This window comes from Phyllobates terribilis, unplaced genomic scaffold (assembly GCF_046119375.1).
Source record: "Phyllobates terribilis strain yellow unplaced genomic scaffold, ASM4611937v1 Scaffold_3__8_contigs__length_932513732, whole genome shotgun sequence".
Classification (NCBI taxonomy): domain Eukaryota; kingdom Metazoa; phylum Chordata; class Amphibia; order Anura; family Dendrobatidae; genus Phyllobates; species Phyllobates terribilis.
The window spans coordinates 431,053,256-431,080,774 of NW_027362763.1; positions in this window are offsets into that span (position 1 = coordinate 431,053,256).

A 27,519-nucleotide genomic window follows, 5' to 3' on the forward strand; every position below is an offset into this window, starting at 1 on the left:
CAGAACTGGAGAGGATCTGCAAGGAAGAATGCCAGAGGATCCCCAAATCCAGGTTTTGTTTTAAAGCATTCAATGAGCGTGTGCATAGGTCATTGTGAAGGGAGAGGGAGCAGGGACATCACCTACTGTGGATGCTCGATCCTGTATTATCAGCAAAGTATAAAGCTGTCATTGTAATTCTGCTTGTTATGATAGTGAGATTTCTGAAAATTCTTCTTGAAAGGAAGTCAAAATAAAAAAAAATAATAACACAAAAATCTGATTTAACAATAGATCATTTTCTGATGGCACATACCTTTTAAGTAACACTTCAGAGACGTAAGATACATAAGCTTTTCTTGATAATCAAATTTTGTAGTTTATCAACCGTTGATCAGGTAAATAACTATTGTATCTGTTAATAATTATCTGCTAAGATGCTAATTATATATATTAATATTATATTATCTTTCTTTTTAACACTTGCCCTGAGAGGCTAATTATCTTCTGCCCTGGTTGTGTTTAGTGTATCGAAAGAAATTGTAATTCATTACATAAGAGACCTGAAGAATTGAAAGCATCTCTTGAAAGCATGAAAATGAACCGGTTATTAACTATTAAATGAGCATAGGGGAGTATTCATCTTCCTGACAAACTGGTATAGTTTTTGTTTTAAATGGAAATAATATTAAATAACAAATTGTATTAAAAAAAAGTACACAATACGAGAAAGAATATACAAAACTCAAGATATGCAATGAGAAGATTATATAAGATAAAATGTATTGTATATGTAGTAATATTTGATATCAGTGCAATGAAGAAAGAGGCAACTTCAGCTGCTTTGATGTCCAAATATCTCAATGAAATTGAAAATTAAAAGGAGTTTTATTATCCACACTGTACAACTTGTTTCAACCCCTGGAACAGGATTGTCATTGGGTATTTTCTTTCGTTTTTTTTGTGTGAATTGTTGGTTTAGTATCTGATCCAACAATTTGTTTAAAGACGGTGTTGCACTTGAAAAATTGCAGAGTGCTACTTTTTTTTTTTTTTAAACCAATTCTTTTTATTTAGGTTTCAAAAATTTACAGCAAACAGTTATCAATATACATATAACAATTCACATAACGTGTAGTAATACAGTCAAAACCCTCTCCCCCCTCCCCCCTCCCGCCAATACTCCTTATGCCGGGCATACCTGGGAACATTGACAATCATATTACCGCCATCCATGCGGACCGTATTTTCCCAAAAGTTCTCTCTCCATGCCTCCGCCTGTAAATGCTTTCCTCTAAATGCATTACCGTACGTGTCTGAGCAATAAATTCCCTCCTAGTGGGGGGTTCCGAATCTGTCCATTTTCGTGCTATTAGTTTGCGTGCCACATATAGCAATCACGCTATCGCCACTTTGTAATGTTCTGAGACAGGTATTCCATCCACCTCCCCCAAAACACACAGCACCGGGTTTCTGTCAATTGTACATGTATAAGCCCTCTCAATTTTGTTAACAACGACCAACCAATAAGCCACTAGCCGTGGGCATGACCATAGCATGTGTAGCAGTCCGGCCTGGTCCGTGCCACATCTAGGGCAACTGGAATCTCCCCTCAAGCCCGCCTTGTACAGGCACAGCGGTGTTTTGTATGTCCTATGTATTATGTATAATTGGGAGATCCGTGCCTGCTCGCTTAGAGAGATCTTCGGGACATATTCTAGAATTGCCTCCCATTGTTCTGTTGTGAGGGTACCCACCTCCCTTTCCCATTTACTCTTTGCAATGAAGTGATTTCCCCCCAGATAGGAGTGCAGTAGGTCATGATATAAGCTCGATATGACTCCCCTCGTCCCTCCCTTCATACATACAGAGTCTAGTACAATGTCACCCTGAACCGTCATGGCTCCCAATCCACACTGTGCCCTCCAAGCATGTCGAAGCCTATAGTATTGAAATCCCCATACCAAAGGCAAATCAAATTCTTCTCTCAATTTCTCAAAGGTCTTCAGGTCCGTTCCACTCTGCAGCTGGCACACATATCTCACTCCTTGCGCCTTCCAATTGCCCATTTGACACAGCTTATTAAGTTCCGGCAGATGTTCATTGCCCAACACCGGTGAGTACTTAGTCAGCCCGTCCACCCCCCTGATCTTTTTAATAGTGTCCCATACCTTCTGAGTCAAGCCTAAGGTAGGATATATTGCTCCCAATTTCTTAAAGGTACCATCCTCTAACGCCTGGACCAGTGGGCGTCTCCCCCACACATGTACCAGCACCCGGCAAGCTGCCCCTCCACAATCGGGTTCTCTCCATCCCCTGACATGCTGGCCCTGTACTGCCAAGAAATAGACCCAGGGATTGGGTGCGGCCAATCCTCCCTCCTCCTTCCCATTTTGCAGCGTTCCCAATTTAATCCTTGCCTGCCTCTTGCCCCATATCAAGGATCTGAAGATAGAATCAATACCCTGAAACCGTTTTTTGGTAGCCATATCGGTGAGTTGTGCAAAACGTACATTAGTTGTGGCATAAGGACCATCTTAATCAGATTAGTTCTACCCGTCACCGTCAAAGCCAATTGGCACCATGCGCCTATTTTCTTTTTAAATTTCTCTAGCAGAGGAACTAAATTCAGATCCGTGAATCGTGTCAATGGAAGCGCCACCCATATCCCAAGGTATTTAAATTGTGAAACCAGCTGGAGCTGCTTCCCCCTCTCATCTATCTCCTCCGCTTTTATTGGTCTATCTACAGCCATGACATAAGACTTGTGCCAGTTTATCTCCAGTCCCGAAATGCTCCCAAAGTGTTTAATTACATCCATCGTGCACCCCAATGCCTCTCCTGCATTTTCCAGAAATAACAGGATGTCATCGGCATACAGTGATATTTTTTCTTCCAGCCTCCCAAATTTAAATCCGACCACTCCTCTCTCAGCTCTTATTTTGGCCGCCAGGGGCTCCACTGCCACCGCAAACAATAGCGGGGACAGCGGGCATCCCTGCCTTGTGCCCCTATGTAAGTCAAACATCCCGGACCGTTCACCATTCACCTTAACTACCGCCCTTGGGGATGAGTACAATAACTTCACCCAGGCCATGAATGCGGGGCTAAATCCCATTATTTCCATGATTTTCCATAAATATTTCCATTCCACGCTATCAAATGCTTTTCTAGCGTCCAATGACATCACTATTCTCCCGCCACCATTATCAGCAGGCAGCTGCATATTAAGAAATAATCTTCTCAAGTTAACAGCCGTGGAGCGGTTGGGCATAAAGCCCGACTGGTCCTCGTGAATAACAGTATGCGCAACCCCGGTGAGCCAGGTGGCCAGGATCTTAGCGAGTATTTTGACATCCGTTGTCAACAACGATATGGGCCTATACGACTCCGCATCCATGGGGTCTTTCCCCTCCTTTGGCAGAACCACTATCACCGCTTCCTCCATTGATCTCGGTAACGCCCCCTTCACCAAAGCCTCATCAAACACAGATTTCAATTTTGGAGCTAGCAGTTCCACCAGCTCCCTGTACACCTCCCCAGGTAGACCATCAGCACCCGGTGATTTGTTATTGGGCATAGACAGAATTGCACATTCCACCTCCTCCACACTCACAGGTTCATCCAACCTCATCCTATCTTCCTCAGACAATTTAGACAGTGAGATGCCTTCCAAAAATTCCTCTACGGCCCCCTCCGTGTCCCGTACTCTTGAATTGTACAGTGCCATGTAATATTCCTTGAAGACCTCCAATATGTCCTTTGTGTCTGTCAGAGTAGTCCCCATTTGGTCTCTCAACCTGTACACCCTGGAAGACTCCCTCTGTGCCGCAGATATCACCGCCAACAAGTGACCCACTCTCTCTCCTTCCTCAAAGAATTGGGCTTGCTGAAATGCCCTTTTCCTCTCAGCTTGCATCATGTGCAGTTTATTAACTGCCTCCTGTGCCAATTTTAGTCTATTGTGAGCTACACTCGTTGGCGCCAAAATCATGTCTGCCTCTGCCCTTGTCAAGTCATCCTTTATTTGTTGATCTGCCAATTTAGTTTTGGTCTTACACCGTGAGATCTCACTTATAAAGAGTCCCCTCGTAAATGCCTTCATAGCCTCCCACACCACTGTGGCCTCAGCACTCCCTTCATTCACTTGGAAGAAGTGCTCTAGTTCTTTGGTTATGCCACCCATATCCACCACTTTAAGCCACGTCGGGTGAAGACGCCAACCTCCCCTCTGACCCTGAGCAGATCCCACTAGAAGCGTGACAACCATAGGACTATGATCCGATAGAGTCCTCTGTAGGTATTCCACCTCCCCAACCATCCCATCCATAGCAGTATCCCCAAAAGCCAGGTCTATCCTTGACAGTGTTCCGTGTGTAGCCGAATGACACGAGAAGGTCCTCTTACCCTCATTTCGTACTCTCCACAGATCCACCAGCCCCAGCTCCCCCACGTAGGTGCCAAATGCAGTCATTCCGTCCCGTCCAGCTTCCATACCTGCCGGACGTACTTTATCCCAGTAATCATTCATGGTGTTGTTAACATCTCCCATAATCAACATCGGAGCCTCCCCCCATCTGGCCGTCAAGTCCATTACTGCTTGAAGTTCCTTTTTAGAATAAGGTGGAGGGCTATATAAAGCCACTAAAATCATTTTGTGTCCATACAATCTGCACGCAATCCATACATACTGCCCTTCACTGTCTACTTGCACTGCCAGCTCTTCATAATGTGCATTTTTGTGTATTAGGACTGACACCCCCCTGGAGTACGAGGAATAAGTGGAATGATATGTCTTTAACATCCACCCTCTCGATAGCCAGTGCCTAGTATCTCTAGTGAGATGGGTCTCCTGTAAGCACGCAATCATAGGATCACAAGATCTGATGTGATTCAGAACTGCTGCCCTCTTAATCCTGTCAGATATACCACGTACATTCCAACTTAAAATCCGAACCGTACGGTTACTCATTGTGCATTAGAAAAAACAATCCACCATCATCAAGTAACATCTTTCCATTTTGTTCCCAAGCATACCAGGTCAAACAGCATAAGCAACCCCATTTTCCCGCAAATCCAACCCATCCATTCCCCCCCTCCCCCCACCCTTCTCTTGTCACTCTCTTCCCAACGTGAGAGTGGGAGCTCAAAGAACCTGAGCAACATCGTAGTATACCGCATATCAACATGCGCCGTGTCCTCCTCCAGCATTGGCAGTCTCTCCACCACATAATCAATAGTATGCATAGTCCCGAACCATTAATCAAACAAATTAACTATAAAACTATAAAACGTAGATCCCAGCGGGGGTTTCTCCCCCTCCTCTGCGGTTTCGCAGAGCAATGCAGAGCCACAACCCTGTCCAGTGGTCAGGATAGCAGGGTCGTGCATTCACCGTGCCGAGTCCTCAGCTTCTCTCAATTTGCTCCGGTTCCGCTCCAACCACGAGGCGGCCTCTACCGGTGACGGGAAAAAATTGACCTTTCCAAAGGCTTCCACTCTTAATTTGGCAGGATAAATTGTAGAGTATTTCACATTCAAAGAGCGGAGCTGTTTCTTCACTTCACCATACCGTAGCCGCAGCTTTTGCACCTCAGCCGAGTAATCCGGGTATATTTCAATGCGTTTGCCCTCCAGGGTAAGATCTGTCAATTTTCTGGCCTTACGTAAGATAGTGTCCCGGTCTCTGCAGTTCAGGATTTTGGCTAACATCGTACGAGGGCCCTCTCCAGGCACTGGGGGTCTCATGGGCACTCGATGGGCACCCTCCACAGCAAACACCCTCGACAGGATATTAGACCCAAACTTTCCCAGCAGCCAGGTTTCAACAAAGGTCGTGGGGTCAGCACCCTCAGCTCTTTCAGGGATGCCCACAATACGCAAATTGTTCCTGCGTGACCGGTTTTCCAGGTCATCATTTTTGTTAGCCACTACCGTGATCCTCTGAGTGTGCTGTTGCTGCGTCTTTTGCACTGAGGTTAAATGATCTTCTGTTACACCAACTCTGCCCTCCACCTCAGTCAATCTGGCTGTAACTTTCTGCATAGAAGCCTCAATGCCTCCCATGTCGGCTTTCAGACCGTTCACCTGCTTTGTCAGAGCAGTTAAAGCAGTCTTGCAGTATAAGACAGCCTGGAATACATCTCGCAGAGTCGGCTCTGCCTCATTTGAACTTTCAGCTGCCAGCACAGTGTCACCATCCCCCTCCTCCTGCTGTTCATTATGTAGCACAGGCACAGGCATCTCCTCACCATCTTCCTCCTCATCTCCATGCTTCTCACTGCCTTCACTTCCTTCTTCATCTGCCTTCATGCCCCTCGCATACCTGTGCAGCCGTGCTGAAGCCTCCAGCCTCCGTGCATAGGCTGTGTTCCTCCTTCCCGCCTCTTCCTCTGTCTCGGTGCCATCTTGGGCTGAGGCACTGCTGCAGGCCCCGGCATCCTTCTGCCTTTTGCGGCCCATGTTGGACTCTCTGAGTCTGGCAGAAGCTCGCCTCTGACTCCCGGGACCCTCAGACAGCAGTTCCTGATAAGGGATTTGGCTGGTTCGGGCTCTGTGCAGGATAATTGAAGCTAATGGTGGTGGAGAGGCACTGCCACCCGACCTCTCACATCAAGAGCTAGGCCACGCCCTCAGAGAGTGCTACTTAAAACACTGAATATCCATTAAGCACTTGATCAAAGACCATTAAAGAGTGCATCACTCTAAAATGACTAGGATTACCAAATACATGACTGGTTCACAAAGCTGTCATAGAGACAGTCACCTGAGCCCTGGTAACTAAACAGCAGACAGAAATGTCTTGTTTAACCCCCAGCATATGTTCTGTTATGACTCCCTCAGTGGATATTTGCAAAAAAAACACATATGTCACTTTATAGATTAATAATGTTATATTGCACTCACCTTATGGTACTGCTATTATTTTGATCTGCCTGAATACCCACAGTTAATTAGAAGGCCTCTATGAAGACAGGTAATGGATTAAACCTGGGACCAGTACAGCTATTTGGGAGAATGGCCAATGAAAGCTCAAGTTAAACTAGTGTTATAGGCTCACATAGAGAGGTGGATTTTTTAAAGTGAATCTGTCCCCCCTTTGGAGTTATCAGACCTCTAATATGGGAATACAGGTTATTGAAATGTAAATCTACACTCACCAGTATGGCCAATATTACAGGTTTGATTGCAGAGAAATCTCTTTTCCTTCAATCCGTTTTTCTAGGTTTGAAGCCAAGAAATGCCCGTCTATATGCTGAATTTATATATTCCCCCCTCCTCTGCACGTCACAGGGCCCTGTGACGTGCAGTCTACAGCTGAACATCCCGCACATGCACCCTGCTATCCGGGAGGAAGTGGGGACCAAACCTCATTGTTGTGCACACCGGAGGTCACTGGAGCAGAAGTCACAGTGACTACCTGCGCCTGCGCACTAGAGCAGACAAGTAAAATAGCGCAGGGAGAAAAAAAAAGCGCCTGCAGCTATAGGCACATTGCGTATGAGCGGGTTGTTCAGCTCTAAACTACACGTCACAGGGCCCTGTGACGTGCAGAGGAGGGGGGGAATATTTAAATTAAGCATATAGGTGGGCATTTCTTGGCCTGTAATATGGGCCATACAGGTAAGTATAGATTTACATTTCTATAACCTGTATGCCCATATTAGAGGTCTGATAACTCCAAAGGGGTGACAGATTCCATTTAAGCTATAAATTAGGTTGAGCAGCGCGGACAGTAGGCGATGGAGCATTATAGCAGGTCTTGCGGGATAGCACGTGGCTCAGCGGGAGCCAGAACAGTGGTGTATGTAGGATGGCAGACACACTAGATGAAGTAGGAAGCACCATAAGAGGCAAAGTCAGGTATGAGGATACACACGGAGCAGCAGATTTATAGGAATCTAATACCTCCCAGCAGAGATGCAGTTAATCACAGGGATAACAGAGAAGTATATTAAGTCTGGTTATCACAAAAAGGTATATACAAACAAACTTGCAGCTGAAATGCAGTACCTTGATTGCAGAATTTGTAAGTGTGACCAACACCTACAGATGCCAGATGACCCAAGCGTTTTGCTAAAGCTAAGTGGAAGATGAGGCAACTCTTGACGAGCTCATGGTTGTTGACAGCAATGCTACTTCCAATACTCAGACAATACATGGTTGGTTGAGCTGACATTAAAAGGCCTTGGGTGATGATGTCAGAAGTGAGTTATCACAGTATCAAAGCATGGTTTAGTACAAAGAGATCCCGACATAAAGCAAACAATTAATGCCTGAAGTTTAAGCTAGGGCAGGTGAGTAAAAACTAGATAATCATTTAGTTAAGTGTAAAATAAGCTATTCAGTTTGGAGTTGTATCAGCTCCTTTAAAATGCATCATAATGCAATGGAAAGTTTGGGGGAGTAAAGGATGAGGAGTGGAAACAAAAGCAAGCCGTAGTTGAAAGCTAATAGAGCAGCTGATATTTGTTTGTCAGGTCCAAAAGTGCTATTAACCTGCAGATATCAGATTAATCTAAAGGTTAATAGCATTATGGAGGTGTCCGACTACAATATTGAAAATGATCTTTATTCCACCTGGGAGCCACTGTCTTTCAGTCATGCAGGCATGCCCAGAGCAATTATAGTCTCTGCGCACAGCACTGAGAGCAGCAGCTGTAAGCATGATCTGGCACTAACTGACAGCCAGCTCTAGAGTACATCAGTGCAAAGCCGGCTGACAGTCAAAGTGTTGAGGCGTGCTTACAGCCAATGCATTCAGTGCTCTGAGTGGTGATTACAACTGGTCTGGCACTTCTGCATGACTGAATGCCAGCGGCTCCAGGGAGAAATAAAGTTCAATTTCTCCTTGGTGCTGCACTTTCAGTACTGTGGCCAGGCCTCCACAATGCTAATAATCTGCAGATTAACGGTATATCTGCAGATTAATAGCATTATCAGACCTGACAGGTTCCCTTTAAAGAGATATTTTTGATCTTCCAAGTATATCTAAGTTAGTTTATACAAAATAAAATTATTTTATATACACACACAGCACTCTAGGCTTTAAAAACTATACAGAGTTAAAAAAAAATCTGTAAAAAAGGAATCAAAGCAACTAAAAGTAGAAAATGAAGAGCTAAATGTAAATATGGTCTCAGTTAAGTTACATGAAATTAATTTGAACAAGGGCCCAGGCCTAGATGGGCTGCATCCAAAAGTCCTTAAGGAATTAAGCTCATTTATAGGTGTACCCCTATGCAACTTTTAGAGACTCTCAAGAGTATTGTACCAAGCAGCTGGCGCATATGAGCCACTGGGAGACAACAAACCACTTGCTTTAGGTTGTCTTACTGACAAATGATTCTATCCATTTTCCTAATTATAGAATTCCCTATAACCACCAATTGTGCAAACCTACCTACATTACCCTACCCCCGGCTACTATTTGGGTTGTTCTTCCAACTGTTAGGGAGAGCAGTATCTACTATGTAGTGAATCAGGCTCCACTAAAGAGACAGCTCCCACCAGCGATGCCATGACACCACAACCATGTCACCTTCTGGCAGGACAGCCCCTCCATTCATGTGTTTGCAATGCTGTAGCTTCCTTTGCACTGGACATTCAATCTTTATACGTCAATCACCTGTGCTTCTTGGGACTTCAGGCCCGCATCCAAAACACCAATTGTTGGGACTCACGCTTTCAAGTAGGCATTAGGCAGTGTTCACACTGGCATTGTGGTTTGGTCCAAACTTGTGCAGTTTTATTGCTTTCATAAAACTTCAAAGGGATTCAAAACCAATGCAGCCTCTTCTGGGCTCAAAGGTATAACAGCAAATAAACAGTTCATTCAACAGACACATATATGTCAGTGCAGGCTCACCCGAACAAATTACAGTCTTTTCTCCCAGAGCAAACTTTACACAGAGAAGGGGTACTTCTGTCTTGGTCCTTCCAGTCTCTGAAACACCTTCGGCCTTAGATCCAGCAGTTTCCTGCACCAAACAGAAGTGTTCAACCCCATGCACAGCTCACACTGAACAGGCTGCAGCATCCACACGTTTTCTCTGTAGCCCCAACACTCAGACTGCTCAGCATTCTTAGCTGACCCGTGCAGTCTCCATTCAGAGAGAAACCCTGGCTTGTCTCTCTCCCAGCTACAGCTCACATCCTGCAGACTGACAAAGGGTGAACCCGTTTCCTGGTTCTTAGTCAAAGCTAGTCAGGTTCACCTAATTAATACATGTAGTGCTAGGATTTAACCCAGTGCTACCTGCTTTGATACAACTAGCATTGCCAGTTCTGAAACTGACACCATTGCATCATCACCCAAATTTTGCTACGACATACAAATACAGTTGTGACCTTCCTTTTCTGAGACCCCTTTTTTATTCCCCTTACTACATTAACTCAGCTACCTGTATCTTTGTCCTGACCCACTTCTCCACTCACTAATTGCTTGTTCAGTGAGCACAATGCTCCTCTCAAGATTGTCAATCACTAGTGTAAGGCAGCGCTAGTCATCATACTGGGGGATACTCGCTGCACCGGGTAAATTAAGCACACGTGGAATGTCCTTCCGGTATTTTCTCAATACAGCAATTTATTAGGTTATCATAAACCGCTGTTCACACACATAATGTCCATCTTAGTTTGTCACCGGCTTGTTTACACACTTAACATCCGGGAGTCTCTCAAATAGCAGAAAGGCCCAATTGGCCCAGGTCACAGCCTTCAGCAAGGTAATACTATAGCAATGTCCATAACACAGTCCATGTAACAAAGTGTATTACCTTTGCTGGGTTTAGTTGCTGCAGTCCCTTTAATCCGCCACCACTGTGGCTTTGTGGCTTCCCAGGTGGGGGTCTCTAGCCGTCGTCCCGTCTAAGGCTACTGGAATGTTTCACTCACACACATCCAGTCTGCGCCTTTCCGGACTCTTCACCAAGCCTCTGCCTTCGAAGGCCACTAGCATCCACTCACAGGATCCAGTCTCAGCCTTTCAGGCACCAGGCTTCACTCAGCCTCACTAGGCAGAACGGTGTCCCACACACATGGGGAACAGGCCTCATGTCTCTCACACCGAACACACCTGTCTCAAATCACCAGGGTTTATATATCCTGTGCACAGACACCCACATACTGACAGGACCTTGCTGATGTCACAGTCATGTGATCAGTCAACTGTGTGTATAGGTCCTGTGTGCTGTCCCAGTCATGTGTACAGACCTTTACTGTGCATACAGGACCTGTGTGATGTCACAGTCATGTGACCAGTCAGTTAAAGGGGAAGGTACATGGTCAGGTAAAACACATCCTAGACCATTTACAGTAATGCTAGCAAGCTGCTGCATTACATATCCCCCCCCTCTGTTCAAACTTGTGGGGTTGAACACATAATATACACAATAACATTATAACCACCAGCTCACATAGAGACCATGTACTTTACAATTGTGCTACTCAGCCCCTGGAACCTTAGTCAACGACATTAGCCCCTTCCTTAGGGACCTACCATTTGTCACTGTCACTGACTTCGTCGGGTCACCTTTCCGGGTCGTAACCTTGTCAGGTCTCCCCCGCTCCCAACGGTCAGTCATAATCTTGTCAGACCTCCCCAGCTCCCAGCGGTCAGTCGTAACCTTGTCAGATCTCCCCCGCTCCCAGCGATCAGTCATACAGCGGTGTGACTCACATGCCCTGGTATCTAAGGTCCGTTTTGACTCCGTACTGTCCTGTCCTCTATGGGGTCGTTTGTATGGGCTGCTCAAACCTGAGTTACTGGAGGTCTCACTACCTCTAAACCCACGCCCACTACTCTCAGGACATCTTGAAAGGTCCCTAACTCCAGCTGTAGCAGTTCTGTTATTTAGGGGGCCCTTTCTTTGTCGGGTCTCACTATTTCTAGACGGCTTCCATCTTCTGCTGCTCAGATGATGCTGTCTATCTACTCGCAGTCTAGCGAGATTCAATTGTTCTACCTCCTGCAGGTAGGTCACTCGGTACTCAATCAGCATGCGTATATATTCTAGGCTTTCTTCTGCTCCTACAGCGGAGAAGGACACCATGCCGTCTTCGTCTGGTATCCAGCCCTGATAATCACGTGGACTACTTACTTTCACCACACCAGACTTCTTGACCATCATCTGCATGGCTCAACCGCTTCTCCCAATGAGCTTTCTCAACAGAACATGAGGCACCCGGATGACCTCTTCACGCATACTGTGAGCTTTCCTCATCAGCTCCAGTTGTCTAATGGCTTGTTCCGTCTTCAACCGGAGAAACCGCTTCGTGCGAATACATCGCCAAAGCATATCACTTAGGATCGCCACCCTCTTCACTGTGACTTCGGTCATGGACAGAACCACCAGCTGTTTAGCTTCAGAGGTCAAGTACACCTTACAGGCTCCCACAGCCTTCTTAAACTCTTCATGCACGGACTCACGGGTGCATTCTTCCCTCAAATCCTCAGGTACATCTACGAGGCACTTGTACCGAGATGTTTCGGTCTCACCAGTGGTTTCCAGATGATCAACCAGCTCAGGTTTCAGGGACAACTGACCTCCAGCTTCTTCACCCTGTATGCTTCTCCTGAGCTGACTCACAGCTACAAATTCACGAATTTTTGTCTTGACCACTTCCATCTCATATTTATCTGTGGTTAACACTCTCTTAGCTCTCCTCAGGTCCACCTTCTCATGGTATAAGGGAGTGAGTGCAACTTGTTCGCCCTTTTCCTTCCCCAAGAAGGCCTCGTTCACTGAGTGATACTTTGTCAGGCGACTTTTGAGCCCGGAAACTTCTTCCTCTAGCTCCGCCACTCGCCTCTCAGCGGCCCGTCTCTGAAGCTCTTCCTGCTTCAACTGCTCTTCCAGCAGCAGAGTTCTCTCAGACCTCTCTGTCTCCAATGCGCCCACTCGGCTCTCAACAGCCAGTCTCTCACGCTTCTCTTGCGTCCACTGGGTTTGTAGCAACTCCTTGAGCTGCTTGAACTCGGCTCCGACATCCACCGAACCCTCCGAGCCCACATCACTCGAGGAGGTGTCTGCTTCATACCTCCCATCACCAGCGGTCAACTCCTGGCCCTGGTCTGTGGCTTTTCCGATGGACTCCTCCATCCTCTCTCGCTCTGCTTCCATCTTGCTGACTGTTTCCTTAAGGTACGTCTCCGCCTTCTGGAGAGTATCACAGGACATCTGTAGCTCCTTCACCTGAGCTTCCAGATCTAGGATCTTTCCCCGGAGACCATCATTCTCCTCACAGGTGTCTTGCAGAGTGGTCTCAACCACTTGGTGCACTTGCTCTGCACCCGCCTTATCCTCCTCTAGTTTTTCCTTCACCTTGAGGAGATCCTCATAATCTCTCTTACTCCGTTGCAGTTCCCTACTGCGTTCACCACACTCCTTCTTGGAGTCACACAGCTCCTGGTTGAGCTGTTTGCGCAGTCGTTCTAGGATTTGTTCACGTCCAGAAACACCATCCTGCCGCGCCTCCTTTTCAAGCTTCAACTGCAAAACCTCTTCCTTGATTTTGCGGCGGTCCTCCTTAATTGCGTAGAACATTTCCTTCCAATGGTTAATTTCCGCGTTGCTTCCCTCCATGTTTCGCTGCCAGTTCCTCATAACCTGGTATATTTTCTGCTGTTCAGACTCCAGGTTCAGCTGGTCTGCGGACATGTTCCCCAGGTTTTCCCTTATCTGCTGCACGTCACTCTGACACTGTTGCCTGATAGGCTCCAGTTCTTGGTCATGACTGGCCACCTTCTCTTTCAGGGCTGTCAGATCCGGATCCGTCAGTCTCAGTACCGTACCGGAGGTTGCCACTGGCAATGTCACCATCTCTTCTACCTCTAAAGGAGGACCCACACTTGAAGCAAAGGCACACAGTACTACATTCTCTTTGTTTTCATTTTCAGCGAGGACTACCGGAGCAACCTATTTGTGGCCCTTGCGCCATCGACGACGAGAGGGGGACTCTCTCCCCTCGTCTAGCCCCTCCTGACTGAACTCACTTTTTACTTTCATAGTGTCACAGTCAGCTACGGGGTCTGTGTCACTCCCCATGATGTTGTGGACTAACAGGTCACCTCCCACTTTGACGTCACCCCCTTCTACTGGAGTTACCCCGTTATCAACGGTCACATTGTCATTTTTAGGAGGTGCCAACCCACAACCAGTAACAATTTTCAGTTTTCTGCACTCCACACTCTTGTGAAAATCCGCCCCCTTTTTAACAACCACACCGGCAGGGTAATTTTTACACAAAAAATCAGCAGTAGTCTTAGGACTCAGTTCACAACATCTCTTACCACCTCCCCGGGCACTCTGGGACAACACTGGCGCCTCCGGAGAGTCCATAGAATGGTCCACTGCCGCCATTCCACATGGTGCCCACAGCTCCTGCGGTTCCTGCACCATGTCCAGTAAAAGTTTCCCAAATACCTGCTCCGGTCCCAACCGGCCCTTCAACCGCTCAATAGCTCCAGACAGATCTGCTGCTTTGCTCACAGCCATCGCGGTACGCTGTTCACACTAGAACTTCACCGCTCTCCCGGAAAAAATATTCGTGGCCCCGCCGAGCCACCGCAAACCAGGTTTGAGTGCGACGATAATCTTCGCAACCCCGCCGAGTTGCCGCAAGATGCTTTAAACTTCGTGAGCCCCGCCGAGCCACAGCAAACCAGGTTTGAGTGCGACGCCAATCTTCGCAACCCCGCCGAGTTGTCGCAAGATGCTTTATCCACACTCGTCATCCTGTGCTGTTGACGCTAGCAACCGGGCTGTCGTTGCCCGCATTCTCCACCATATGTAAGGCAGCGCTAGTCATCATACTGGGGGATACTCGCTGCATCGGGTAAATTAAGCACACGTGCAATGTCCTTCCGGTATTTTCTCAATACAGCAATTTATTAGGTTATCATAAACCGCTGTTCACACACATAATGTCCATCTTAGTTTGTCACCGGCATGTTTACACACTTAACATCCGGGAGTCTCTCAAATAGCAGACAGGCCCAATTGGCCCAGGTCACAGCTTTCAGCAAGGTAATACTATAGCAATGTCCATAACACAGTCCATGTAACAAAGTGTATTACCTTTGCCGGGTTTAGTTGCTGCAGTCCCTTTAATCCGCCACCACTGTGGCTTTGTGGATTCCCAGGTGGGGGTCTCTAGCCGTCGTCCCGTCTAAGGCTACTGGAATGTTTCACTCACACACATCCAGTCTGCGCCTTTCCGGACTCTTCACCAAGCCTCTGCCTTCCAAGGCCACTAGCATCCACTCACAGGATCCAGTCTCAGCCTTTCAGGCACCAGGCTTCACTCAGCCTCACTAGGCAGAACGGTGTCCCACACACATGGGGAACAGGCCTCATGTCTCTCACACCGAACACACCTGTCTCAAATCACCAGGGTTTATATATCCTGTGCACAGACACCCACATACTGACAGGACCTTGCTGATGTCACAGTCATGTGATCAGTCAGCTGTGTGTATAGGTCCTGTGTGCTGTCCCAGTCATGTGTACAGACCTTTACTGTGCATACAGGACCTGTGTGATGTCACAGTCATGTGACCAGTCAGTTAAAGGGGAAGGTACATGGTCAGGTAAAACACATCCTAGACCATTTACAATAATGCTAGCAAGCTGCTGCATTACACTAGCCATGTTGCATTTTGCTCTTCCAGGAGAGCAACATACTCACATCTGTTACAGGAGTATTCATCTTGGAACTCTGACTCTAGTTGTAAATATATTTGGCAGACTGTGCATTGAAGGAAACCGCAACTTCGGCAATCCATTATGCAATCAAATAGTTAAGAATAATAAATGGAAGGGACCCGACATCTCCTCCCTACTAACCACAATCCCACAATGTCTGTAAGCTATTTCATCCTTCTTCTCTGCTAAATTTCAAAAACTTAACATGGACAAAACAGAATTCATCATCGTTCCACCATCTCATTCATCCCCCCACCCGACCTATCAACGTCAATGGCCGTTCACTCTCCTCAGTCCCGTAAGCTCTCTGCCTGGACTCTGATCTCTCCTTCAAACCACATATCCAAGCCCTTTCCACGTCCTGCCGACTCCAACTCAAAAATATCTCCCGGATCCGCACATTCCTCAACCACGAATCTGCAAAAACACTAGTGCATGCCCTCATCATCTCCCACCTCAACTACTGCAACCTCCTGCTCTGCAGCCTCCATTCCAACACTCTTGCACCCCTCCAATCTATCCTAAACTCTGCTGTCTGACGAATCCACCTGTCCCCCCGCTATTCCGGGCCTCTCCCCTCTGTCAATCCCTTCACTGGCTCCCCATTGCCCAGAGACTCTAGTTCAAAACCCTAACCATGGCATACAAAGCCATCCACAACCTGTCTCCTCCATTCATCTGTGATCTAGTCTCCCGTTACATACCTGCACGGAACCCAACCTCCGATCTTCACAAGATGTCCTGCTCTACTCCCCTCTTATCTCCTCTTTCTACAATCACATACAAGACTTCTCTCGTGCATACCCCTACTCTGAAGTTCTCTACCCCAAAATATCAGACTCTCGCCTACCGTGGAAACCTTCAAAAGGAACCTGATAATCTAACCTCGTCCGACAAGCGTACAACCTGCAGTAACCCTCGCTCCACCATACCACTGCACGACCAGCTCTGCCCTCACCTATTGTATCCTCACCCATAAATTGTAGACTGTGAGCCCTCACGGGCAGGGTTCTCGCTCCTCTTGTACCAGTCGCCGTCATACCCCTTTTTCACATGTAAAGCGCTATGGAATAAATAATAATAATAATTAAGTACAGGCTTTCAATTTCTTTTTTCAACTTCTGTTTTTTAACTCCACTACATGTATTGTTTATCAAATGCATGTTCAATCAGATCTGGAAGAGAACAAAGGCCTAGGTAGGTTTATTCTGAGTTGGCCTCTGTGCAGTAAATTTCAGTAATTCTCATGGACTTCCAGGCAACAACAGAATGCATGTGCCTGATCACAGAAAAATGAAGAAGAATATTTGGATAGTTTATTATTTGCAAATAATATGAAAAGTATATTTGTGGTGTGGGTTATTAAACAGGCTGTTAGTTACCACCAATTACTAATTGTTTACTCAACTGGGCATGCAAATCATCAAGATCCGCTGCTGTCAAGGTCCCTGGAGCATTTTTCAACATTGCATTGCCAGGCTACATCTTGTTTGTGCTACAGTGAGCAACCTGTGTGGCCCAAAGATGCTATCCTAGCCTGCAGTTACTCTGGACTTGTCTCTCATCAAGCATATTTGGTATGTCACATATCTATCAATCCTATGATTTCCATAATTCAACGACTTTTCCTTTTTGGTGTTGGAATTTCAGTGTTGAGAAGTGTATGTATGATTATTTAATATTGTTGCTCCTTTGCAACAGTGAAAATAAGCTAGGTGTGAGAAAGAAATAAATCAAATCCCTGGTCCTTTACATATTGATTACTAGCAAAACTTTGAATGATTGATCCATCATTCTTCTTTAAAAGTAATATAGTATACAATGTCAAAGATAGACATAGGTGTAATTTGTTGTAGATTATAAATAACAGATTTCAATTTAAAGAAACTGTATTATGTATCAAACAAAATGTATAAGACCTAGATACTTGGACAAGCTCACCTTGTCTTTATTGTATGTTACGGTGTGAGCTATGAGATATTTTACTAGTCACATGTAATTAGGTAAATAAAATACCTCCTTCTGGAGTAAATGTAAAAGATTATATAGGGAATATATAGTACAATTTAAATACTACAAAGACTTTTTATGTATGCTTATCTATCCTGCGCAGACCCGAATATCTAACATCAAAATCAACAAACCTTTCGTTTTCTTTGCTAGATACATTTATACATCCTTCAAACCAAGTAAGCCATTGATGTAGCATTGAATCTGCTAACAAGAGAACATGCTAGATCTATAGAATGAACACACATTTCTTCAAAAACCTCACCTATGTGAAGAGCATATTTTTATGTGAACTTGTCTTTAAAGGAATAACACATGAAATTGTGCGTTTTATGAAAAGTGTTGCCAGCTTCCACCATAGAAAAATAGGTCCTACTTGCTCATTTGTTGCACAATAGACTACATCTCAATAGGTGGCTCTTCCAATTGTTCATCCCCCATGTGGGTTATTGTGCAGAAAGGATGGATTCAGATGTTTTATTCAGCCTTGGCTTAGCAGCTCACGGTGGATGCAGCTGGAGAATTCGTTTTCATCCTTAATGAGCATTAGCACCTAAAATGAAAGATCCTTCTCTTGCTGCTGTGTTCTGTGACACCAGAATAAAACCACATGTTGAGAAAAGTCATTTAAAATAGATATTAGGCACAACAAAGGCCTTATCTGAAACTCCAAGCAACAGAGACTCTCATGCTTCTGATTTCAGGTATAATTTACTTAAGAGTAATATACATTGTAACAAGAATGGCTCACAAAGAAAGTCATCCTTTTCAAATTAGACTATATTGGTATTTTTATTAAAGCAGTTATGTGGTAAAGGGAAAAATACATTTCTAAAAAAAATTGATAAACTGACTGAGCTATATAAATCATCCCATTTACTAGATTTTCATTCCGCAGCGCTTATAGTTGTAAATCATTACCATGAAATTGCAACTGTTGCTTGCAGTTCATTGCAGTCCACAAACATAAGGCATAAAGACTTTTTTCAGCTTCATGTAAGCAAAACTTATTTTTCAAAATAAAGCTAAATTGAGAGTTTTAATCTCTGCATGCGCCCAGTGAATGGAAGTATACCAGCCTTCGGTAAAGATAGTACCGTAATTTGAGGACTATAAGGCGCACTGAACCATAAGACGCACCCCAAATTTTGGGGTGGAAAATAGGAATAAATATATCTTTAAATAAAATGGTGGTGCGTCTTATAGTACGTTTTAACTGTAGCTTATCGGGGGGGCGGCAATAGTGGAGCGGGGTCACTGGAGGCAGAGTCCTTGCTTCAGGAGGCCGGCAGCGGCGGCAGGATTGGGGCGATGCTGCGGGTCCCGGGCTGGGAGGAGGGGGCGTGCAGGTGGTCCAAGACTGCAGGCCCTGGGCACTTATAAGATGTTGGCGCCGGTGAGCAGAGTCCCCTTTCCCATTAATTTCCCTGCGGTGGGCTTCGGGAAAAAGCCCGTCAGAGGTGGCGTATGCGCAGATTGAGATCTTGGGAAGCGAGATTTCGTCAGTCGAACTTGCGATTGTCTGATAGCATGTACTATACATAGCAGTGCATCAGCCAATCGTCATGACAGGAGAATCGTCATGACAAGCCTGGAAGTCTTCAGCAGACCCCCGGCTGTCATGACAACCCACCGGCCCCCCTGCCAGGGTGTGTTAAATGCTGCTTTTAGAGATTGCAGCAGCATTTAACATGTTAACAGCTAAGAAAGATGCGGGATCAGCTTGCGAGCCCGTATTAAAGTCAGAGACTCGACGTAACTGTACGTCATATGTCCGGGAAAGGGTTAAATAGGGTGGAGTTAAATAGCATTGTATATTATAGAAAACTAAATCATGGCTGTAGAAGCTTCTGATCTGCTATTAGGCATTATTTCAGTTATTTGTATCTCTGTATGCGACAGATTTTTAAAGACTACTTTGAAGGCTTACTTGCATCTTAGGCCACAGCCCCACTATCAGTACTTGGTCAGTATTTTTTCTCAGGAGTGGATGATAAATGCAGAATTGGTGACTTGTTTCTATTATACCTTTTATCTCATTGTTCCTCATCTGGTTTTGGCTCCCACTCCTGAGTAAAAATATTGACCAAATACTGATAGTGGGGGGCCGTGGCCTTAGTTTGAAATCAGGAGAAAATCAAAGCAAATCAACCAAATGCAGCAGAAAAAAAAATTGTGGACTTCCACTAGTCTTGTACATCCTTGGTAAGAATATACCTGAAGGCACCACAATCATCTCTTCAAATGATAATTTGAAAGTTTAAACACCACAGGACCATGAATCATTATACAGTCCTCCTAAAAGTTAACAGACTCTGGTGGAAAAATTACAAATCAATGCAAGAACAATGGCAAACAAAATTCTGGAGTAAACAGGTACAAAAGCATTGATATCAACAGTAAAATATGTTTTGATATGTCATGACCTGAAAGGTTGCTCAGCAAGTTAGAAGCCAATGCTACAAAACAACCCTAACCCTAAAAAAAATGAATATAAATCACGCACTGTAATCATTATTTTAGCCAGGAATGTTTTACTCTGAAACGGTGCAATGTTTTCAGAATGAAACCTACAGTGGGGAAAATAAGTATTTGATACACTCGATTTTGCAAGTTTTCCCACCTACAAAGAATGGAGAGGTCTGTAATTTTTACCGTAGGTACACTTCACCTGTGAAAGACAGAATCTTATAAAAAAAAAATAAGAAAATCACACTGTATGATTTTTAAATAACTAAATTGCATTTTCTTGCATGAAATAAGCATTTGATCACCTACCAACCAGCAAGAATTCTGGCTCTCACAGACCTGCTAGTTTTTCTTTAAGAAGCCCTCCTACTATGCACTCATTGCCTGTATTAATTGCACCTGTTTTAACTCGTTACCTGTATAAAAGACACCTGTCCACACAATCAATCACACTCCAACCTTCCCACCATGGCCAAGACCAAAGAGCTGTCTAAGGACACCAGGGACAAAATAGTAGACCTGCACAAGGCAGGGATGGGCTACAGGATAATAGGCAAGCAGCTTGGTGAGAAGGCAACAACTGTTGGCGCAATTATTAGAAAATGGAAGAAACACAAGATGACTGTCGATCTTCCTCGGTCTGGGGCTCCATGTGAGATCTCACCTCATGGGGATGATTCCGAGAAAGGTCAGGAATCAGCCCAGAACTACACGGGAAGACCTGGTCAATGATCTGAAGAGAGCTGGGATCACAGTCTCATTACTGTGAGCAACACATTATGCCGTCATGGATTAAAATCCTGCAGGGCATGCAAGGTCCCCCTGCTCCCGCCATCACATGTGCTGGCCCATTTGAAGTCTGCCAATGACCATCTGGATGATCCAGAGGGGGCATGGGAGAAGGTCATGTGGTCAGATGAGACCAAAATAGAACTTTTTGGTAATGACTTCACTCGCCATGTTTGGAGGAAGAAAAAGGATGAGCACAACCCCAAGAACACCGTCCCAACTGTGAAGCATGGTAGGGGAAACATCATACTTTGGGGGTGCTTTCTGCAAAGGGGGCAAGACGACTGCACCGTATTGAAGGGAGGATGGATGGGGTCATGTATTCCGAGATTTTGGACATTTTTTAAGATTCTGTCTCTCACAGTAGAAGTGTACCTACGATAAAAATTACAGACCTCTTCATTCTTTGTAGGTGGGAAAACCTGCAAAATCGTCAGTGTATTAAATACTTATTGTCCCCACTGTATATTTAGTAGCCAGGGACCATGTGACAAAATTCCAGCAACCCATTGTGAGAAGCATGTGGGAGGATGCCCCAAATAACCCAAGTTAGACAATTTAATAGCAATGCTGTCAAATACTGACTACGTGTATGTAAGCATCATAGCCACTGGGAATGTGATGAAAGAAATAAAAGCTCAATTAAATCATTGTCTCTAGCTTTATTTTAAAATTACATTATAGAAATCTAATAGTGATCCAAACTTACCTAAAATAAGGAATGCTTACTAGAATTAGAGGAAACCTGAGAGCTGATACATGCTGCCCGATCCACAGTGTTTCAGACTTACTTTAAAAGCTGCTGGGGACAAAGCTGTTCGGGAGACTAGTTGGACACGCGGATCGTTTGATACATGCTGCCTGTGGATCGTGCAGCATTCATCAGATTTCAGGTTCCCTTTAAATGTCAGGAGTTGTGGAAAAAAATAAAAACTTTTGCTGAATTTGGCAAAGGTGTATGTGAACTTATGACTACAGTATATACCACGTTGCTTTTATGGATACATGTCTTTATGATACACGCCTTCATACCAGTGACTGGAGCAATGCCAAAGGCTGGCTTGAAGACAGTTATTTACCCACAACAAGCAATGTTATTTCCTAGATGGAAAGAACAATGTAGTTCAGTAAGCTAAATCTAAACTTTCTGGAACTCAATTTTTGATAAGTTTAAATATTGTGCATTTTATATTTCATTTATAGGAAGTAGTATGATGGCTTTCTGCACTCACCAACAGTAGAAAGACTATATAACAATAGCATTTTTAATGTACATCTTCAGAAGTAATGAACTATATTGGATGATGAAGCAGTTTTTCCGTTACTGCAAGGGAAGGAAAAAGAAAACTAGCAGAACAATGTGCAGATATTCACACTCTGTCATCTTGCCTTCTTCCTATAATGTATCCTGGTCAGCACCACTATGGCCGCGTCAGCGTATACGCTCGAATCCCGTTTTGCAGGGGGGTTCGGACGTAAGCCCCGATGGGACCAACAATCGTGTGACTAAATGCAATATAGAAACACCCTTAGGAATTTACGAGTCATAAGGCAGGATTTCATAGATCATAAGGAGAGAGGCAGAAGGAGTATATTATATATTATTCCTACATATAGAGAAAATAACACACTACTTTTTCCTAACCTGTTGGTTTCAAGACTTGGAGTAGGGTTTAGCTTAAAGCATAAAGTAATTTGTTGGGATATAACTGTAATGCAGGCAGAAGTTCAGTACTGACGATGAGGAGTGAGAGAGTAGTAATGGGTCAAAATAGATGTTGTTATGAAAAACACCAAGAGACACATTGACTAGGTCCTTTCATGGCCTTCATATTCAAAATAGATGAACTTGTGTACTGAAAGGCCATACACCAGATATAATTAAGTCACCAGATTATTGTTTCAAACAATGAAAGATATGGCTTGAGGAATTATCAATTAAGAGACAATAAAGCATTAAGGAGTATCTGCTGAGATTTTGGTAACATTAATATATACAGTACTCAGCATAAATGAGTAGACCCCAACAGATTTGTCAGCAAACCTATAGTTTCCTTTCAGAATCAACATATAATATGGGATACCATACTACAAATTACTCCCACATTGATTGCAAACAAGATTTATTTTGCACACCCAAAAATGTAATTTTCTTAGCAGATTCATTGGCAGGTAAGTACAATTATTCATTAAACAGGTGTCCAGCAGATAGTTGACAATAAAAGGGAGTTACTTGCAGAAAATTCTATCCCATTTCACGCTGTCTAAATGGGACCACATGGAAGAGAAATGTCACAAGACGTGAGAAAGAAAATAATTACACATGAAAGGTGAATGCTACAAGAAGATGTAACGGGTCTCGGAGGCGGAACCTCTGAGCGACTATACAAGGGGGCGGTCCTTGTAAGGAAGCGGGTGACTCCCAGGGAAGACGGGCAGGTAGTCACGGCAAGTGACAGGGACAGTCTCTGGGTAGAAGGGCAGGTAGTCACGGCAAGTGACAGGGACAGTCTCTGGGTAGAAGGGCAGGTAGTCACGGCAAGTGACAGGTACAGTCTCTGGGTAGAAGGACGGGTACTCACGGCAAGTGACAGGGACAGTCTCTGGGTAGGAGGACAGCAGGCAGGTGAGCGCTCCCAGGTGAGCGGACGAGAGTCTTTGGACAGGCAGGTGGTCACGGCAAGTGACGGCGGAGCCTCCAGGTAGGCCAGCAGGCAGGTAGCAGGTGAGCGCTCCCAGGTGAGCAGGCAAGAGTCTCTGGACAGGCAGGTTGTCACGGCAAGTGACGGTGGAGCCTCCAGGTAGGCTAGCAGGCAGGTAGCAGGTGTGCGCTCCCAGGTGAGCAGGCAAGAGTCTCTGGGCAGGCAGGTGGTCACGGCAAGTGACGGCGGAGCCTCCAGGTAGGCTAGCAGGCAGGCAGCAGATGAGCGCTCCCAGGTGAGCGGGCAGGCTGGTCCATAGACAGACTGACAGGTGTCGGAAGGCAGACCATCGGAGCGCAGGCTTGCAAGCAGGTAAACGGATATCAGGCAGGTATCAAGCAGGATTCTGACAGGTGACTGGCAGGTAACTGGCAACGGGACCTGAGGGCTGAAGCAGAGTGAAGGCTTTGCAACAACATTGCTCGGGCACCTCCATTTTGGAGGAGGTGCCTTATATATGGTGAGGTCCTCCGGCCATTGGCCGGGGACTCCTTAGGACGGCGCGCGCGGCCCCTTTAAGAGAGGGGGAGCGCGCGCGCCCTAAGCACAGTGGCCGGGAAGCAGCGCGTGCTGCCAGCAGAACGGGAGGAGGACGCCGGGCACGGAGTGGAGAGGTGAGGGGAACAGCGTCCCTGCCCATCAGGAGGCAGGGACGCCGACGCTACAGTATCCCCCCCTTTAGGCCCCCCCTTTTTTAGGCCAGACAGAAATTTATCAAGGATGAGAGGGGCATGGATGTTCTCCCGGGGCTTCCACGTTCTCTCCTCAGGACCAAACCCCTTCCAATCTACCAGAAAAAAGGTTTTTCCTCTTACCCTTTTGGTGTCCAGAATGTTCTCTACCTCAAACTCGTTTTCAGCGGAACTCGGAGCAGGAGGCGTACCTGTAGACTTGGAAAAAGAGTTAAGTACCACGGGTTTGAGGAGAGATACATGGAAGGAGTTCGGGATCCGCAAGTTGGCCGGGAGTTTCAATTTATAGGCCACTGGGTTGATTTGTTTGATAACTTCTAGTGGGCCGATGAACCGAGGCCCTAACTTGTAGGAAGGAATCTTGAGCCGGACATACTTGGACGAGAGCCAGACTTTATCTCCAGGACGGAATTGTGGAGGATCCAGGCGTTTTTTGTCAGCGTGTTTTTTTATCCGCTTGGACGACTGAAGGAGTGCGGATCGGGTACTCTCCCAAATGGAGGAAAATTTGCTAACGAGAGATTCCGCAGCCGGATTGTCCACCGAGGTGGAGACGGGAAATGGGATCCGAGGATGCTGACCGAAGACTACAAAAAACGGGGATATGGAGGAAGATTCGCTCTCGTGATTATTGTAAGAGAATTCGGCCCATGGCAGGAGATCCACCCAGTCTGAATGGTGGGCATTCAAAGAAGTGCCGGAGGTAACTGGTCAGGATCTGATTGATCCGCTCCACTTGACCATTGGACTGTGGGTGGTATGCGGAGGAGAAGTCCAGGGTGACGTCTAGCAGCTTACATGTGGCTCTCCAGAAGCGTGAGGTGAACTGAACGCCACGATCCGACACGATGTGGAGGGGCAGGCCATGGAGACGGAAGATGTGGCGGATAAAGTCTTTAGCCAGCTCGGGTGCAGACGGGAGGCCTGGCAGGGGAATGAAATGAGCCATTTTGGAAAAGCGGTCAGCGACCACCCAAATGACCGTACAACCGGCAGAGACAGGGAGATCTGTTATGAAGTCCATAGCTATATGCTGCCAGGGGGCAGCAGGTACTGGAAGAGGAAGGAGGCGACCGGCTGGCAGGTGTCTCGGAACCTTGTTGCGGGCGCAGGACACACAGGCAGAAACAAAGTCTATTACGTCCTTGTGCAGGGTAGGCCACCAGTAGTGCCGGGTGATAAGCTGGAGGGTCTTTTTCTGACCGGCATGGCCAGCAAGCTTAGACGAGTGACCCCAGTGTAGGATCTTCTCCTGATCAGGTACCGTTACGAACGTCTTACCGGGAGGGAGACGATTTAGACTCACGGGGGCCACCTGCATTACTCTGGCGGGATCGATGATGTGTTTAGGCTCCTCCTCAAGATCAGACACCAGGAAGGTTCGGGACAAGGCGTCAGCTTTGATGTTTTTGTCAGCCTGGCGAAAATGAAGAACAAAATCAAAGCGAGCAAAAAACAAGGACCACTGGGCTTGGCGCGGGTTAAGTCTCTGGGCACTCTGGAGGAAAGCCAAGTTCTTGTGGTCCGTGTAAATTATTACCGGGTGAAGAGCCCCCTCGAGCAGGTAACGCCACTCCTCCAATGCCAGCTTAATGGCCAATAATTGTCGGTCTACTATAGAATAGTTGCGCTCGGAAGAGGAGAAGAGTTTGGAGAAGAAGCCGCAAGTTACCATTCTCCCGGAAGACGATTTTTGGGTAAGTACCGCTCCGGCTCCAGAGGAGGCGTCAACTTCCAGGAAGAATTGCTTGTTGCCGTCCGGGCGATGCAGCACCGGGGCGGAAGAGAAAGCCTGTTTTATGGAAAGAAAGGCTTCCTTAGCTTCGGGCGGCCATTCTCTGGGATTAGTGCTCTTACGGGTGAGCGCAGAGATTGGGGCAGTCCGGGAAGAGAAGTGCGGTATGAAGAGGCGGTAGTAGTTGGCGAAGCCCAGGAACCGCTGAATAGCCTTCAACCCCTCTGGTCGAGGCCACTTCTCGATGGCAGACAGTTTCTCAGGATCCATTCGTAGGCCGGTCTGAGAAATTATGTAGCCCAAAAACGGAAGCGAGGTCTGCTCAAAGAGGCACTTCTCATATTTAGCGTAGAGGTGGTTCTGCCTGAGCCTGAGCAGAACCTGACGAACATCCCTCCGGTGTGTGGGGAGATCCGGAGAGAAGACCAAGATGTCGTCCAGGTACACCACTACGCAGGAGTAGAGAAGGTCCCGGAAGATGTCATTGACCAACTCATGAAAGACGGCGGGAGCGTTACAGAGACCGAAGGGCATTACCAGGTATTCATAGTGGCCGTCCCGGGTGTTGAATGCCGTCTTCCATTCATCCCCCTGACGGATACGGACCAGGTTATACGCCCCACGGAGGTCCAGCTTGGTGAAGATTCTAGCCCCCCTCAGACGGTCAAATAATTCCGGAATGAGCGGAAGGGGGTATTTATTCTTCACCGTGATCTGGTTAAGGCCTCTATAGTCTATACAGGGACGGAGTGAGCCATCCTTCTTTTTGACGAAGAAGAAGCCTGCTCCCGCCGGGGAAGTAGATTTCCGAATGAATCCCCGGGCCAGATTCTCCTCAATATATTCTGACATGGATCGGGTCTCAGCAGCGGACAAAGGGTAAATGCGCCCACGGGGAGGAGTAGCGCCGGGCATCAGGTCGATTGGGCAGTCGTATGGTCTATGAGGGGGTAATGTCTCTGCCTCCTTTTTATTAAAGACGTCCGCATATGACCAATAAGGAGCAGGAAGACCAGGTAGATTGGCTGGAGTAGGAGAATGACGGACAGGATGGACGGGAACGAAACAAGTCTTATGGCAGTCCTGTCCCCAGCGAAGGACTTCTCCGGTCTGCCAATCAAGCACGTTTGCATGTTTCTGAAGCCAAGGTAGGCCTAGCAATAGGGCGTGAGAGAGTCCAGGCAGAACATGAAAGAAGATGCTCTCAGAGTGCAGCATTCCCACCTGCAGGGTTATGGATTCGGTGATGAGTTGGATGGGATGTGGTAAGAGGCCCCTATCCACGGCAGCGACAGATAAGGGTACAGCTAGAGGTTTGGTGGGAATGCGGTATTTCTCTACCAGAGATTGAGAAATGAGATTTCCAGCAGCTCCAGAGTCAAGTTGGGCTAGTTCAAAATAACGGTTCTCCCCGCAGATGATAGAGACCGACAGCA